General features: G+C 39.7%; 1 protein-coding gene across 6 annotated transcripts in view; it reads right to left on the bottom strand.

The window, feature by feature from the left end:
- mid1 (midline 1) overlaps positions 1–18177 on the bottom strand; it is a 33457-nt gene extending 15280 nt beyond the window's left edge. For 2 of the 6 annotated variants that reach the window (XM_085249358.1, XM_085249364.1), the window contains exon 1: positions 10851–10956. The gene's annotated coding sequence lies outside the window, so the exon portion shown is untranslated. Of the gene's footprint in view, positions 1–2467; positions 2635–4131; positions 4419–7091; positions 7223–10850; positions 10957–18063 lie in introns of those variants that run through there. The other 4 variants (XM_085249363.1, XM_085249362.1, XM_085249361.1 and 1 more) reach the window with 4 other exon arrangements.
- Positions 18178–18720: the final 543 nt, after the last annotated feature.

The following is an 18720-nucleotide window of genomic DNA, read 5'->3' as shown; positions in this document are numbered from 1 at the left end:
ACATACTTTGAGACCATAAAGCATTAAATATGAAAACAAATGAGATCCAAAGTTCAGTTCTCTCAACAATAATGGTTAAATAAGATGAGACCTTAAATTTGGAGAGTAATACGACCATACAACCAGAATACTACATAAAACCTTGTACAAAAACATCTGACTCTATACATCACTTTAACAGCTACGTTTGGCAAACTGATTGCTTTTGGATAAGTGCAGCATTTTCAGCTGACAGTTTCTCTTCATACTCTATACTGAGGAAGATGCTTAGGGTATGGTATCCAAAGAATCACAGGTATGGGAAATAAGAAATTAAATGTGTGATTGTCTTTAAACTGAAGTATTAACTGAACATGTGTAATTTTATTTGATTAGGAAGTTGCCTAATGGGTCACTAAGAGATGAAACAATTACAAAGTCTCAGATATGAAGACAATTTCCTGTTCAAGTACTGCCTAATCCCTTTGGTTATGGTCTTTTATCGCCCTTAATGATAGCTCTGAACCCTGTATTCGGAGTCTGAAAGAGTGTGATTGCTCTTTGTCTTCCTTCCTGGGGCACACACCTAACATATTTATCTATAATCCTGTCTTCACAGCGTAGCTGTGACCAATGTGTGGCCTGTTGCTGCTCCCTGAAGCAGCCAGCTCAGCAGCGGCCCACTCTGGCCTAATATGATTTACAGCTGCAGCAGCACAAATCAGCTGATTAGACTGACAAATCTACCTGATGTGCAGCTGCACACATTACTGAGATTAGCTTAATGGGAACTGGCCCTGACCAAGGGCTACAAATGCTGTTATTTAAATGATTACGGAGGACAAGTTAATTACAAATCTAAATATTTCGGCAACTGAATTCAAAACGCATCTGTCAAGCACAACTGCACGGAGAAGAATAACAGCGTTATAAGTTTTGGTGTTGTGGCTGTGCAAACAAAGCTTTAGCTGGAAACCAGGTCCAATTAATGTTAGCAATGGCATTCTCACAGCGTAAGAAATGGAAACGGAGGTGTAGAGGTCAGCTGAAATATGTTCATTCTTCCTGCCTGTCACTTCTCTGCATGTTTACTGACACAGGTCATCCCGGTCAACATCAGAAGTTGCACCAAACTCTCATTTCCTCTCGGCGGCTTGGCAGGTGGCATCAGCGGGGAAACACTGTATCCTTTCCACCACCACAGGAACTTTAGAAAATGTGACTTTCCAAGTATGCAGCTGTGGTTTTGTGACTCAAACGTCCACACAGAAGAAATGTCTCATTCACTTCGGATCTATCTCAATCTGCACGTTTTTGCTGAAATCATAAATAATGTTTAGACCTGCTCTTGTTTACCGTCTGTCCCCTGTGCAAGGACAACCAGTTTGCAGACGTCATTCAACAAGAATGAGTCTAACTGTTGTGGAAAACATTCAAAGAGCGACATCGTGTGGCTGATTTGTGAACTACAGCAAGCACAGTGTCCGGTCTGACGTTGAAATTAAATGGTGACCTATAAATTCCCACCAAAATAAAAAATAACTGCAATCTTAAGAAACGTGTAAAAATTTAATAGTCAGTTAATACTTCTGTTCCCAAAGCGTCCACCACTTGCAGCTCCTTCTCCTAAACTCTAATTATTATACATTATAAAAAGACCTCGTGAGTTACCATGGTGACAGCTTGATATCTATTTGTCACACTAGTGATCAGAAGCAGTGCTCTGGTGGGAAGATGTCTAACATTCCTCCTCAAGTGAATGAGATAAGTTACTTATTAACAGGGGCAACCACAGACTCAAATGCAATAACTCAGCTTCACTCTTCATTAGCTCTGCTCTGTTTTTATGTATGCAGGGCTGATGCAAATGGGCTCACGCATGCACGCACAAACACGCACACACACTATATAAATATATATAGAGATAGATTTTGCAGAGGGAAAATGTCTGTATCCTTTATCTTATCAGCTCCGTAAATGGTATTTTGTAGGTCACGAGGCCACAAGATTGTGGTTGGAAGAGTGGCTTTATCTTCCTCAGTGCTGCAGTGGATCTCTAAGTCTGAGCAAGGGTTGGAAAAAAAAAGGGAAGTGGGAGGAGAGAGAGAGAGAGAGGGAGGGAGAAAAGAAAATAAGGCTAAAAGATATATTCTTTCAGGCAGAGGCCATGTAAAAGTGTGTGTTTTAGGAAATGCTACACTGAATTGCTGCTTTAACACTGGAAATCGACTTTGTCTGCTCCCACTCTCTTTGACGCTTTTTAATTACAAAATCCCTGTTGGCCCTCCAAGTTAGTCATCTTATTCCACAAGTTCTACCCACACTTCATAACATGAAGGAATCTGTGAGCACCACAAGGCCAAACCACCTCAGCTCTTGCACAGATCCTTGCCTACAGGCTTAGAAACATATGACTCATTGTTTTGGTAGAAAAATACAGAGGCACAGAAACACAGTGAACAGAGCTAAGAATGACCCTCTGACTTACCTGCCACATGATTACAGCAATAAACAAGCAGATAGTTAGGCTCTACCAAGCTGATCCACTGCAGCGGTCTGAACTTTAAGCAAAGTCACTCGCCCCCTGAATCTCTGTGAGTTTCTGACACTAACTCTTTCCTTCTAGCCTACTGAAAAAACAGCAGGAAGATCAAAACTTACCACCCTTTTCTCTTCCCTCACTGAGAACTGCACCTATCCCATCTACAAGTAGTGGGCTGCAAATTGTTGAGATAGCCAATCATAAGAAAGGGGCAGGCCTTTCACTGGTTTGGTCTGTCTCTCGGAACTGTTAGAGCATAGGGTGTTACCATAACTCCGGAAAGAGGTTTGCTGTCATCCTCCAATGGATTTTTCCCCCCAAATAGCTGAGCTGCATGCCACAAAAACAACATGCACTGCATTAATAAACAGATTCATTTCAGATTCATTGCATGTTTCGTACGATGAGATTTGCATATAATATAAACCAAAATTTGCAATGCTTTATAGTTAACCCTGCTAAAATTAGTCTAGAATAATGCAGCTTCACGCCTAAGTCACGGTTCAATGGAGCCAAATGGAATAGTGCCTCATGAAACACAGTAATCAATTATTAATCAACTGTTCAGAAAGTACAAGAGCGACACTTTGCAAATGCTATCATGGCTAAGCAGAGGTATATTAATAGACTGTCAGTCATTTATGCCATATAACTATTAAGAATTGCTATCTTCATTATCTCAATGCTGATGCTGATAACATTGCTCAAGGTAGGAAGGTTACTTTATCTTAGCTTGGAAAACGCTCAGAAGAAAGCTTATTTCTTAAAGCAATAACACCTTTTTTTTCTTTCTTCCTTTTTTTTCTTGTGAACACATTCACTGAAATGGAAACACACAGGAATGTAATGTGGCTGCGACAGCTGACTTAGATATTGTTGAAAGTTTTCTCAGATTGTTGGCATCTGTTCACCAGTCTCACAGAAACGCTTCCAACGCAAACATGTGCTGGCTGACAGGATTGGCATCCAAATAGTGAGACTGATAACATCAAGTTTGATCCGTTTATTAGCACTGAATTCGAGCTTACTTTTGAGGCAGGGCATTACCTGCAACAACCTTGTCAACAACATAAGGTCAGAGTGGTTTTTGTTCTTCTTTTTTTAAATGGCATCCATATAAAGCAGACGTTTATGTTGTGGGGTTAAACCACAATATATAAGGCATGGCTTGGTTTGGATTAACTTTAAGCCAAAACCCCGGAGGAGGAGCAGTGAGATCTTATTTTTCAGTATAAAAAAGGATCAAAAGAAATGTAGGGGAATGACAAAAACACTTAGATTCTTATATATGTTAACTCAAATAATGAGTTGAAATGCATCATAACTGCAGCTGCAGTTAGGTCAGCACCATGTGCAGTGTGGAAGCATGCAATAAAGTGCAAAAATATTTAACTGAGCACCACAGAAAAATTCACTGGGCCATAAAATCACCATTGATGTTTGTTTACATTTTTATATCTACATTTCAAACATGCAGACAAAAAAAATATGCAGAATACCGTATTTAATTTAGCACACTAAAACTCCACACAAAGCCAAACTCCAAAGTCTAAAAGAAACCTAAACAGCTTTTAAAGTGTCATCCACTGGAAATACAGATCACGCCTTACCTCGCTGTCTGTTACTCAGTCAAGCACACAGTTCACAGCCAGGGTGACAGATGAATACAGAAATAAAGCCCAGGAAGGGATTTTTCTCAAAACACCGGCTTTCCTCAGAAGCCTCCCTTCAGCTCCCACTTTCTGTCTGGGTTCTGCTGCTTCATCTGTCTCACTGCTATCTCTGAAATTCTCTTCACACAGCCTCTTTTTCTCTAATCCTCTATAAAAGAAGTCGAAACTGCTCCAAATGGTTCAACCAGGCGCCGACTTCTCAGGCTTTTCCCTCTTTGTATTATTTTGTTGGCTGGGATCATTAACTTAGTCCCATGAGAACACAAGGAGGTAAATAAGCCCCCTCCTTCCTGTGGGAGGCTGTCAATCACAAATGATGATGAGGCAGTGAAGGGGGTGCTTTTAGCCAACAGGGAAGAACTCCTGATTGGTCACCAGGGAACAGAGGTGCTCTGCATGACAAATGAGAGCTCTGGGATAGATTGAATTGTGAAGATGCTCAGCGAAGTTTACATGCTCTTTTATAATAGACCTTTTGCGTCTTATTCATTCACCTGTCAAAAGAATGTAAAGCCATGGTAATGAATAATCAAAGAGGGCAGCAAATGTCTATTTAATGCAGCTGAATTCAGGAAAATGTAATTTATGTTGTAAACGGCTAACTACTGTCAACACAAATAATCCCAGGATCTTTAAATGACTCTTTGGTACAGTCTGGACACTCAGCGGGGGGACTGCGAGGCAAGTATAAAGCTTCCGTTGCCATGACAGTGTGGCAAGAGCAACGGTGCATCTTGGCGCTCCAGCCAAATGCCACTCTAATCTTTTCACTGGCAAACCTTCAGCTCTCTCTTCACAGCTTGTTTGTTTCTCAGTCAAGCCTACTGCTGTCTGTCACTGTCCAGTTCCTTCCAGCAACCCATGCCAATCTAAAGTCTGCAACGTTTTGTAAGGAGCAAAAATGTGTAAAGACGCTGTTAGCGAGACAACAATACCTGAGAGAGGTCGCTCTCCTCCCGGTGACCATGACTAAATTGAGAAACAAAAGGCAAATTAAGCGGGTGACTCCTATGGCCATGTAACTAACATACTAATGGATGTGAAACGTCACAGGACAAATCAATTTAATACATAAAAAACTACCAAGCGGCATATAAAGATGAAGCTAATATGACTGTCACAAAAACCTAGTGGCATTTTAAGGCCGGCTCCCAAACCAAAGAGCAGAAATAAACACATTTATGGCATCATTTTTAAATAATTCACTTTATGGCTTAAAATTAATGGCAGGGCTGTTCTGGGTGGTACAGCGAGCTAGTACCAATAAGGCTGCTAGCTTGCTGTTAAGCTTTACCTGCGCTAATGTGAGTCACTGAACTTCTTCTTGACTTCTTGTTGCAGTTGGACAAATAATTTGTCCAGTTGGTGATTACAATTAAAATATTTTATTTGTATGTGACTGTGCGACCAGAAAGTCTGTAAAAGGACCTTGCTAAACAAGCTAGCTATTATTTCCTGAGAATTTAGCACTCTTTTAACACTCCTTCCTTACATTCTCTTCTTTCTGGGAGCAGAAAACAATAATAATGCTAAAGTTAAGTCTGGGTGCAAAACACAGCAAAGGTATTCCTCATATCAGTCCTTAGATGCACACGACCTTTTCAATAATTTCCAACAGCAAGAAAATCAGCAGGAAAGTGCTATTGCTCTGAGTACTATATATATATCCACAAATTGTCTGCAGAATAATTAGTTCACTGCTTGCTCTCATATTGAGAATCTTATTAGGGCAGTAAAAGGCAATAAAACTCAGGACATTAGAGTCATCCTGACATTTGCGGCCAGTGCTTTTTAAAGATGAAAATGACTTGCTACTTCAGGGTCAGTCTAAAGTCACGCCCTATTCTGAACTGTAATAAACGCGAAGTGGAAAAATGTCTGTTTCTGTTTTACTCATCCCATAAATATAAAACTTGTCTGGGCTGTGGTTTTAACAACTGTCCCCACCTCACCCACTGGAAACCCAATCTGATCCTTGTTAACACACAAATTCTCAGGGGCTTTCAAGTCCAGCAAATTGATCCATATTTATTTTGGTATCTTCTTGTTACTTAGTAGCTCTGCTTTCCACTAAAAGCAGATATAATAAACTGTATAAATCCAAATATTTACCACGGATTATGTCATAATGCATCAACATGACTGAAATATAAACTGGCAGTTTCATTCTATCAAGCTGATATCAAATTGGACTCCAGATGTTTGAGGAGTAACAGAAGCAATTTTGGTTATCCTTTGTTAATGCATTTGTATATGTGACCTTTTGTGAACTGTTTTCTTAGTGTAATCTTACTAGAATTAAAAAAAAGGTCATATTATAGCGCCCATATATTTCCTTATCAATAAATAACAGCATGGCTGGAATAATTATTTAAACAAATGAATATTCATCCTCACTAAATAAGGCCATTTACAGCCTGAGGCAGTTCTCTTGATGATGGCTGGCACATCAAGCTCTATAAATTGGGGGGGGAAAGCCCTGAAAAGGGCTAGAAATACCCTCCTGAAAAAGCAGATAAGAAGTTAGAAAAAAATAGGCTGTGAAATTGAATGTTACATAAACTTTGATGAGGGAAAAAACAGGATCTATCCAAGTGAACAAATGAGCAGACATTTTTAAACTGCATCATCATCATCATCATCATCATCATATGTTTCATCTTGGTGTTTATTCTTTCCCAAGTTCAAACTTCTTTCATACCTAACAAAGAAATTCTTAAATATACATTAAACAGAGAATAAAATTTAAGGTGACATTTTGGAACTAGAGGACAGACACCATATGCTCCAAACAATGCTCTGACAATGATGAGAAATGCTCACTAAAGCATCAGGACTAATTAAAGAGTCAGGGTATTTCATTAGCAGCCAAACAGTAACAAGTAAATCTGACTTACATGGTATAGCAGAATAATCTTCAAAAACGCAGAAGTAAGATGCAACTCCCACTGACAGCTCAGCTCTGTTTTTCAGCAGCACATGGGAAATTAAACAAAACATACAGTAGCATCCTGGCTAGTCTCTTTCCACACTCCCTCCCTCATTGGTAAAGCTCTCTACCCTACCCCAACCCCAGCCGTATGCTCATGCAAGCGTATAACATGTCCAGGAAGCGTCACTTCCACTGGGCTATTTCATGGATACTGTCTCCATTAATGCCACCAACCCCTCCCCTATTCCGGGGTTGAGCTCTTGCCCCTGGCACCCCACCCTCTCAGCAATGAGACAAAGAGGTAACAAATGGAGAGACAAAGGGGGGTCCACAAACCTAGGGGGACCACATTTTGATGAGTTTCTAACTAAGCAGCCAGGCCTTGAACAGATGGGATCAGTCTCCAGGGCTATCCTGCATGGCTGGCTTTAATACACAGCTATATACATCCTCACAATTGTTAAGGTCTGCTCACTAAATGGCATGCATCACCTCATAGAGCACATGCAAGTGAAAGGCAACACAAAGGAGAATATCTTTACAATGTTATGTTTGCCATTAAGCCTTCAGAAATGACGGTAATTAAAGTCTGAATGTACATGCCCAATTGAGTTAGCGCATGCTTTGGCATCCAGATTGTCCTTTTGAGTGCAAACAGTGATCTAAGCAGCAATAATTATTTTCCTAACTAGGACAGTCCAAAACACTTCTCATTTTGCCAATAAACAATAAGATGAAAGCGTAGACTGCCCCCGCCATGGCAAAGGTTCAACACTTTAATTGCTTTCATCCCCAAGGCATGATGCCCACAACAAAGCAACACACAATCAATCCAAACATCAACCAAATGAACGAGCCCGTTAGTACCAGGCCAATTAACACTCACTGCAGTTTATCTTCAGCTTTCAACGGAGGTGTTATTTTGTGCAATTTAAGCTGGTATCTCAAAGAAAATCTGCACGTCTTCATTTTTAGAGTGTAGGAGGTTTAAGGATATAAACTGTAGAAGATCCAGCATCTACATACGCACATTCACTGTGCTTTATGATAGACTGGCAGAACGTATAGAGCCGCTGTGAGCCGTGACCTAGAAATGATTCTTGTCCTCTTAGTTTTCTGCGGCTTCGCTGATGCTACGTTCAGTTATGCCAGCAACAGAATCAATTATCAGCCCTGTTCTGCTCTCTACTATAGTGTATCAAACGAATACATGCTGTGATCCTAAGTGGTGGGACTGAATTTATTATAAAATATTGACATAAACAGGCATATTTTAAGGGATTCCCTACAGAGCATGTCTGTTTAGTGCTTTTAAAGCAACGCTTTTAAGAGACTCTGTTAATGTTTGAATAGTAATAACCTTATTCGGCACGTATAAAGCGTATATTTACTACACTCCACCCTGAAATGATGAGCATGAAGTTTTGAAAATTATGACAAGGGATCAAAAGAAAAAAGTGGAAGAACAAAGGAAACGTTCATATATCATTTACAGAGGAAACTACTTATACTGCGTTGTTCAAAGCCTACTGTGTCTGGTGCTTTCTCATTGAATTGAAACACTGAGGATTTTTTTCCCCCCTTTTTTTTGGAAAAGTAAGGTCATGTTTTATGTTTAGTCCACACCACAGCCCCAAGGCCTGAAAGTCGTGGCTTGTATTTTATTTTATTTTTTATTTTTCCTGACAAAAATGTATCTTTCTGAAAGAGTGCATGGTGAACGCCTGCTACATTCTTGCTGCTTGGAGGAATCTGTAATTGCTTCCAGCTTCTGAGGGACCCACTAAAACTAGTGTCACGTCTTTATCATTATACTCTCACTGACAACACTGGAGTTATCTTATCAAAGATAGTGAAGCATTGAGCTAAATACCCCCACAAACACAAGAGGCAGCAATTAAAGACAGTACTTATCCAACACAGGAAGGAATAAAAGTGTACCGTCTACTCTCCAGTGAAGAGGTTTAACACTTATCTGTTCTCCAGTTCTCCGTTAGAGAAACAAAGACACAGTGCCACTGTGCTCAAACATCCTACGCCAGGATATGCTTGAGGAGCTCTGAACATCTGTTTTGGTGCACTGTGTTCATGCGTTCATAGAGACTGTTGGAGCCAAAAGCAGAAGTGCAGCTGTTGTGATCTGGGTCAGCTGCGTCTGAGCTGAGCGATGTTTTCAACACACTATCTTTGCGGGTTAAATTAAATTTTGACACTACCGTCGCCGTTTCATTTAGCACTGACCATGATAACCGCCGTCGTGTAGAGAACGTACACATAACAGTCTGTCACTGAGGTGTTACTGCTCCGCTGTATATGTTGGCTTGGTGCGGCCCTACAAAAAACCTTCCCTTACACTCCATCTACATGTCAACAAAACATTCCTTCGAGACAGTTTAGGACACATTACTCAACCCTGGCCTGTGAAGCGCATTCTTCAAGGTTTTAAACTGGATGAACATTTGCAGAGGTATCACTGATAGAGGGATATGCTTCAGCTGCACTGTGCAGCGAGTCCAAACACATGCATGCGCACACATTACAATCACACGGGCCCCATTTCCCCACAAGACCCCATTCCCATTTACAGTTATTGGCTCTGACAATGAGAGTGACCTAGCATCAGCTCTCGCTCTGTCACAACAACGAGGCGCAGAGAATTCACAGCTGATGGAGTTGGCACTGCTGAGCCGATGGAGACTGTTTTGTTTATCATTTGGAGTGAGGACTGACGAAATAGAGCTATATAATGAAGGCGAGAGGGAGTTTTAAAACATATATTAAAATCAGCAGACATCCAAAGCACTCAGGGGAATAATAATACATTCAAGCTATCTTCTTCTGTGTCTTTATAATATGATTATTATTCAATACCTCAGGCACAAAAGATTGATGTTAAGAAATAGTTCGGTCGCTTAAAACTGTAGCAAGCAGGGTGTTTCAGAGAAAAAACAGATCCAGATGCTTGCATGTAGGAAAGTACTAAAATCCTAAATGAATTCACCAGAGTTCCCTATCCGCAGTTATTTGGCACAATTGCACATTCTGGTCTGTCTGAAACAACATGGCATTGCTTCACTTCCCACCAAAATAAAAGTTTGAGGGAGGGAAATGCCTCTCGTCGAAACTTATGAGCGATCCAGGAAAAATACACAAAACTGCACAAAACCTTAGCACCACATTTCTTCCTGTGAATAGCAAAAGATTTATTTATTTATTTTTGCCAGCTGAATAATTTACCAACAGTTGTTTTGTTCAGTTGTCAGCAGATTTGATGCATGTGCACGCATGAGTGAACTTCATATTAAGACAACATATCTGGCCTCCCTCCCTTTTAAATTAACTTTTATGTTGAGAAGCACAAACAACCCACACTTTTAGTGTCTTACGTCTTCTTCTTATGCAAACCTGTTTGTGCAATCCTGTGCATCCATGCGTGTATTCTCCTTCACTGTGCAGACTGCAGTGTGTAAGTTTCTTATGTAGACTATAGCAGATTCCAAGGAACAGCTGAAAAAATTGCCAGAAACCTTTTACGAAAGGATAAAGGCCCCAACTTTCACCCTTTGTGACTTAGCACAGTGCTAATCAATTTCCCTGCTGTTCAGTTTGAGGTGATTAGCACTGGTCATGCAATTAAAAACAAAACAAAATCTAAAGTCAAGACTCAGCACTAATTAAAGTCGCTTGATCCAGTCCCACTAAGTGTTTCTTTAACAGATCTTACCTGCTTCCCCATGGCTGCAGTGGTATGTGTCTCTGTCTGGTGAATAAATATTAGGCTAAAACTGAGTGTTACTGTCAGGCAGCTGGTACTTCCCCTGAGGTAAAACAGGAGACAGAAGGCTGAAGGTGTTCTGTCTGCATGTATACTCCCCTTCATTTGGGGTGTGTACCTACACATACCTCACTGACACTCACTCTGCTTCTCATCTGCTGTACAGGTTTGCACAGGAGCACGGAAAGCTCCTGAGAAGAAACTTAACCCTTTGATGAGTTGGCATTAAAGACACTGATTATCTTGAAAATCCAACCTAACCCAAAAGCTTGTGGACTCTATTCTTGGTCCATTAAGATAGTGGCAATGATATTAATGGCCGTTAATGAGTAGCATTCCAGCTTTCAAAAACAGAGTGTAAAGGGTGACCAGATATAGTGTAAATCAGCATCATAACAATGCTGATAAAGAGATCTACTTCTTCACCATGGGTGGCTTGTGTTGGCAAGAAGAGAAAATAAGTTTTAAGCTTAAGGATTTGCAGCAGCCAGCAGCAAAGGCAAAAAAAAAAAAAAAATCGTTCTCGCTATTAAGCAAGAGAGAATTGGTTTCCTCCATAATGAGAATTCATCCTTTGAGATAGATGAGTCAGTCTCAAAACACAATTCCATACTTGCAATAATGAGATCATATTTGAGGAATTGGGTGTACGGCTTTCAAGCAGGAAGAAAAAGTCAAGGGTTTGAGCTAGACCTCACCTTATCTTATGAAATTTTCACTTTTCAACTCATAATAAAATCACTGAGTATTAACATTCACAGTACGCACATGTCAAACAAGGTGCTGTAAGGAAAAGGAATAACAGGAAGGAAGAAAAAACAGAGAGAGAACCTTGCTTTTCTTCACCCAGTTCTACTGAGGTAGAGATTTTAAAGCGTGTGTGGCTAGGATCTGGTCAAGTAATTAAAAAAAGGCCACACAAAACAAAACTGAAAAATGGACTGGAAAGTTCTGGAAGCTGCCACTTAGAGGAAACTTAGAAACCTAAGACTGCAAGCCTACGCAGGTTATTTTGGATCAGAGAAAGGAAAGTTACAAATCATGTAGGAGTTCAAATAAAGTCAGAGTCGCTTTAGTTTTTGGGGGAAGTGTTCGGTTAGGTTGTGTATCATATAGAAAAGGATTTGGGAAAACCTAAAAAATAAGGCAGGGACAAAGGACTGATATCTGTCAACGCAACCACATCTCCTATACTTTGACCTGTTGATGGTGTGAAGGTGAGGCTAACATCCACGGTTTTAAGATGTCATTTTAAAAATGTTGTGTTATGGTAGATACCAATAACAGTGCGAGCTGATTCAATTTTGGTAAAATGGGTCAAAGTCAGGTTCACACCATATGTGAAAATCAGTAAAAACAACTTTTTATCAATCGCCTTCGAACAATATACTAGGCCTAGGGGACATGCTATGTCAATTAAAAGAATTTAACCATGACCTTCATTGTTAGTGCCCAAGGTCAAAGTTGTTCTTGAAAACAAATTTCAAGAATCCATATCGAGTGTAATATATGATATATAAGGGCAAGGAGAGAACACACGTTTTCTTTTTTCAGTTTGACGCGCTACGACATCACAAACATGCCAAAGTTCTTGAAATAATCACACACTGCATGACTATGTCCTAAAAGCTAAAGTTTTTACAGCTTATAGAAGCCAAAGATTTCAGGCAATTCTGCTCCAATCATATAATAATATGAAAGATAATAAAAATACATAATTTTAGTAATGCTTCAAGGTCTTAGGTTAAAGGTCAGACATCACCGTGTTGTTATAAAAGCAGGCGGACATCAGCATGTTGTGATAAAAACTTCATAAAGCATGAACATTTTAGGATAGCCCTCTATGCCCTCTCTTGTTACCTACTGCTACTACTATATAGTATAATAATGTAATATATTCTGCTGTGCAGAACATAGACTGAATTCTTGCTCTGAATATGTTTACTAAGTCATCTGAGTTTTCAATCTTATGATGCATCTGCCTGTTGGTGATTTTAACAGCAATGATCCTTTTTTGAAAATCTTGGATCTGATCGAGACGCCTCTGATGAGGTTTTCAGTGACGACTGTGGCACATCAGACTGATTTGATTGTCTGTGTAACATGCACTGTGACTTTGTGCTTTCAAGAGGAAGCTTTTGTAAGCGCTGGATTACAAGGCAAAGGTTGATGCTCGGTCGAGGATGAGATGAACATGATCAGAGTTTGTTAACTCTGCCATGATCACGATGGAGAACACAGAATGATCAAGCTGACAGCTCATCAGCTAACTCAGCATCTAACAGAGTTGATGAATGAGTTGCTCCCCGAACCGGCACACCATTTAAATCTCACTCTTTCCATCTGTCATTGCTTCCATCTTCTGATTAGCACCTCATTCTCTTATAATTACCCTTCCTGTACGAAAGTGGCACTTATTAGAGGTGGAAAATTTTGCTGGGACGGATTCTTGTTCCAACCTGTGTTGATGTTCAGGAATTTTGAACTGGAGTCTCGTAACTAAATATTTAAAACTAAGTTTAGGCTCTCTGTAGTGAATTGATCTAACTGTGCCTGGTGGACTGATGGAATATTTGAATAGTTAGAATCATCATAAAGCTGGTAAAGGGGGAAAGGTTCAATCTACTTTGAAAACATCTACTATTTGTGTGCTTTTATGATAAGAGAGCATTTTCCACAGGCCAGCTGACTCCCTAGATCTGCCTACATATGATGAAACCAGGAAAAAGTTATAGGAATTACAAGGGACTTTTCACACACCTGTTGAGGTGGGATGATTACACCTTTATGATTTCTTTGAGCAGAATACAGTTTGATGACTTCACCAAATTTCCAGAATATAGCAGTGAGTGGGCAGGGATGCAGAACATTTACTGTGGAGCATCAGACATAGTATGAGACACCTGAAGTGTGAGATGGTGTTTCATACTGCTGAAAATTTGGTTTTAAGGTTACCAGCAGTATAGGATTAAAGAGGAGCTAATGTGCTTGCCTTTTGAGAATAAAATGCCAGAATGTTTCGGATCAAGATAAAAGATGCCACAATCATATTTTTAGTGAAATAAATAAATAATTTAAATAAAAACATTTACATTTTAGTATTGAGCTTTTTGCATCGAAGGACCCAGGATTTCTGGTCATTTTTAGAGTGGTCTTAAGCAACAGCTTTTAAAGGCTTTTTAAAGGTATTTCAAATCTTTTCTTTAGACATTGGTTGCTTTTCCACTCATTTTCAGTCCAGTCTTTGTACCTGACCATTTTCAGAAGAAGAGTATTTTTTGTTTGTTTGTTAATCCACTGAACACTGACCTATATCTCAGTCAAGCATAAAAAAGGGCACCCAATGAATGAATGAACCAGTTTTGCACATAACAGGCAAGTTAGCAAAGAGACAATTTTTAATTGCATCTTTATGTACTTTGTTAGTAATTGTTAGTAATAGTTGTATCCTGTTTCTTTAGTTGAATCCATGAATAAAATGACCAAAATAACACATTTTGAGAGGCATAAAATTGCATTTGTCACCAACAACTGCAGTCGATCCATCTACTATTCTCTGAAGCTTCATCAGAAATTATCTCAGTGGAAGGGTGGCAAAGACTGAACTATGCTAATTTATAAAAGAGCTAAACTGAAAGACAGTGGGAGCACATCTGATGGCACCATGAACCCAAATTTGAATTATTTTGTTCAAATCAACTGATATATATGTTTGGAGGTCAATCGAGATGTAAAACAGTGAGTGTATACAGCCATCTGTAAACCACGGTGCAGGCTCTGACATCATTCGGGGTGCATTTCAGCCATTGGCGTGCACCACTGGGGAACACAGTAAAATACCATCAGATTTTCATTCACCATGCAATACCATCTTAAGCAATGACCTCAGACACAATGCCAATAAGGTCATGGATTGAGCTCTCTGGAATCCAAGCAATGTTACTGAAGCAGTGTGGGATCACTGGAACAAAAGACTGAAGACTACTCAAACAGTTTACATGAATGAGGTCATACTGCACATACTGCACTCCTGGATCTATTTCCCATTTAGGGGTGGTTCAAGACATTTTACAGTACAGTACTGTACAACTAACTAACAGTACAGTGACTCAGTGGTTGGCACTGATGTCTTACAGTAAGAAGATCCTTGGTTTAAATCCTCTCAGTGGCTGGGGCCTTTCTATGTGCAGTTAATGTGTACTCCTGGTGTCCACATGGGCTCTGTCCAGATAATCTGGGTTCCTCCTACAGTCCAAAGACATGCCTGTTAGGTTAATTGGTAATTCTTATAATTGGTAATTGGCTTTATACTTAGACTGGCTTTAGATGAATAATCTTGCCCTGTGTGCTTTGACATCTGGGATAGGCTCCAGTGCCCCTGCCACCCTGAATTGGATAAGCGGTTAAGAAAATAAATGGATGTTTGTTTTCATGTTTTATAAGAAAACTATCATCAATGGGCACTTGTTAGCAGCTTACAGTTGATAAAAGATAGGCTTAGGAGCGAGGGAACATGGCTTTTATCCTGTAGTCTAGGAATAAAATAAGTATTAACATAGAATTTGTTAAACACGTTGGCTGTCTTTGTTTTCCCATTCAAACTCGTTTTGTTTGTATTTTCACTATGTTTAAGGAAGAGAGCAGAATAGAGACTGTTTACAAACTGAGCACCTCAATCAAACCTGGAAGAGCTTAAAAATCAATTTTATAGCCTGACAGTGTTGGCGTTTGTTATTTGTTGCTGTGTTTGTAAGTGTCTGGTAGCTTTGGCTCAGTGTATCTGGCGGTATTGGTTGTTATTAGCTGGCTGCTAAGTTCCCCATGATGATTACTACAGTATTTCCACAAATCCTATACATCAAATGACTGCCAAACTGAATAACATATGAGATAGCACATTACTAGAATCTGCTATATCTGAAAATGAAGACCCGAGGGAATAAGGATGCAACCAAGACGACAAGAAAGAAAAAAAATCGTCTAGAAGGAAATAGGAGGACACGGCGATAAAAAAAAAAGCTGCAGAGAAAACTCGCCTCGGAGCTGCTGCTCCCTGTCATCTTTGAGACGAGAGTGCGAAACCTTAAAGGGTGCTGATTAAAAGCTTGGCTTCTTTATTGGCACACAGTCATATTACCAGGTGTTTGGATGTTTGCACTTTAACACTGACATTTTTGAAGTAATTATCACGGTCCATTCTCTGCCTAATCATTAACTGCTGGCAGCCTCTTTCATTCATAACAAAGAAAGGTTATATATAATTGAAGCTTGTTTTAACATGTTTTCTACACTCTGTGTGTACTAGCTTTGCCTGCGTGCAGCCTGTGTACATAGGGGAATTAAACAGAGCTTTAAATTGCCCTGCAGAGTATTGATAATGACCACTTTCTCTTCAAGACATTTTCTGGTACTGATCACTTTTACCAGAAAATAATTAGATTCCCCCCCCACCCCACCCCCCCACCCCCCATTTTTGCCACCTAAATAAGGATTACATATAAGACTATGATTAAAAATAAACATATTAAATGGAATCTATCTATCTATCTATCTATCTATCTATCTATCTATCTATCTATCTATCTATCTATCTATCTATCTATCTATCTATCTATCTATCTATCTATATATATATCTATATATATATATTTTTTTTTTACATTGCAGTGGTGAATGCTCATATTAAACATGAGTCACATTTTCAAGTAATCCCTATGAGCCCAAAGCTCTAGCTTCAAAGTGCTCTAAACTCTCCAGTTCAGCTTTTTCTTCTCTTGGCTCAAATAACAGACAGACAATATATTTAATATGGTCATCTCAGACACACAGCTCAGACTTAAAGCAAATATTGTGTTTGCAAACTGCAGCTAGTCAGAAGTAAGAGGGCATAAACAGAGGTGAAAGGAGTTGGAAATTATTAAAATAGTTCCCCGTCTAAATTTAACAGTCACATGTCTTTCACACACACTCTCACACACACATATTTTCACCGAACATATGTTGTGAAATATCTCTGCGCATATGCTAACCGCTAAATGGCATTCTGACAGTCTCAAGTAGACTGTCAGACAAAAAAAAAGAGAGACAGAGATGGCAGTAATACTAATAAGCAGACAGATTCAGTATGTGTGTAGTTGTCCCATAAAACAAGCTTGATAACAATGAGCTATGGAGGAAAACATCTGGTTGCTCTGATGCCTGGTGTTGCATGGAAGTGGGGTTTTTTTTCCAGCCACGCAGTTTTCTGTTTGTTGCGCAATTTTGAAGACTGAACAAAACTGCCTGTGAAAACTGGATTTTGTTTCCCAAAAGGTATTGTAACCGCAGCTTCAACAATGAATCATTCACAGTCTAACACAGCCAAAGACCTGACTTGAACCCGAGCCCTTGTCCCACCCTATATACAGCTTGCATCCCTCTGCTGTGTCCTGTAGACCCAGGGAGTGAAGAGGAATCGCTGGTAATATAATTTTTCGGACATCACAAACAAATTCAGGTCCATGCACTTATTTGTTCGGGACAAACATGTATATAGGACTTGAATACAAACATCAGAATGAGAAAAAAAAAGAAAAACACAAATTTCATCCATTACTCTAGGTGCAGTGTGGTCTCTGTTTCAAAAGGGGAAATATTAATCACATTTATTTCCAATTGGAACATGAGGCAGAACAGATGGCAAGAATGAAATGAGATTTTGCAGGCTGCTCTTGCATTGCTTCACGGAGATTGTGGCAAACTGGAGAGGGGAAGACTTTTTCTCAGTATACTGGCCCGATCATAGCAATCAGACATAGATTAATTGAGTTGGAAAGCATTGATGTTAAATTAAAATTTTAGAAAAGTAACTTTTAAGCATTACTTCAAACAACCCCTCCACAGAAGATAGTTGCTCAGAATGCAAAGCAAGTCAAGAACTGCACAAAACTGCTTAAGCTTGTTTTATCAGTGACTCAGTTGGTATCTAAACCATCACATTTTGGTCATCAAGTGTGGAGGTGGACTAAGATGAGAGGCTTAATGCAATCACTGCTAATCCCTTTAATCTGGAACTTTTTCTTTTTCTTTTGAAATAAACTTCATTACCCAGTCAGGACTATGACTCCCATAAGCCTCTTTTTTATTGACATTAGGGCCGTGTGTAACTCTTGCATTTACTTACCAGTGTATTATCCATTTTTCCATTAGCTGAAATGCTGGGCATCATCAGTTATTTACAGTTCTGCTAAAGTTACCGAAATCCAAAGAAGTCGAATCATAAGTCAGCGCAAAACAGCTTCTTGCCTCACCTTCCTGGGAATGCAAATGCAGCACATTACCTTGGCACTGGCAAGTGACTGAGCACAAGATTTGACTTCAAGGCACACCCTCTAATTTTAAGTTAAATTTCACAAGGAGAGAGGAAGCATTTACATTTACGTGTGCTCACGACTGCTTTAACAAGCCAGGGAATATCTCCTTTAGATGGCTTCAGATATATGGCGAATAGCTGAAAAGCAGTTAGTGCAGCTGCATATTAAGTGGTCCAGAATTGGTGCCTAAAATGACAGAAAAAGGACTGAGGACTGAGTGATTGTGCATGACTAACACTTTAATGAGCTCCACTGAGCTCTATTTTTCCTCTGCAGAGAGCTGTGTATCAATCTCGACCTTGAAACTGCAGGGCCAGGGCTCTCTTGTTTCTGACTGTTGAGTCTCATTTTGGTTGTGACCTTCTTCTGTCCTCCCTGCAGCTGCTCCTGATGCTAAGGAGCGGACTCAGACAGGATGGGCCTCCTGTTGGGAACAGAAGCAGAGGATCAATTTACATCCAGTACTG

The sequence above is a fragment of the Mchenga conophoros genome, linkage group LG16 (genome assembly GCF_057382185.1).
Source record: "Mchenga conophoros isolate Kocher_MC1m ecotype Shallow Benthic linkage group LG16, M_conophoros_male_GT1.1, whole genome shotgun sequence".
Classification (NCBI taxonomy): domain Eukaryota; kingdom Metazoa; phylum Chordata; class Actinopteri; order Cichliformes; family Cichlidae; genus Mchenga; species Mchenga conophoros.
Note: the sequence above shows the minus strand (reverse complement) of the source record. Positions and strands in the feature narration are given on the sequence as shown.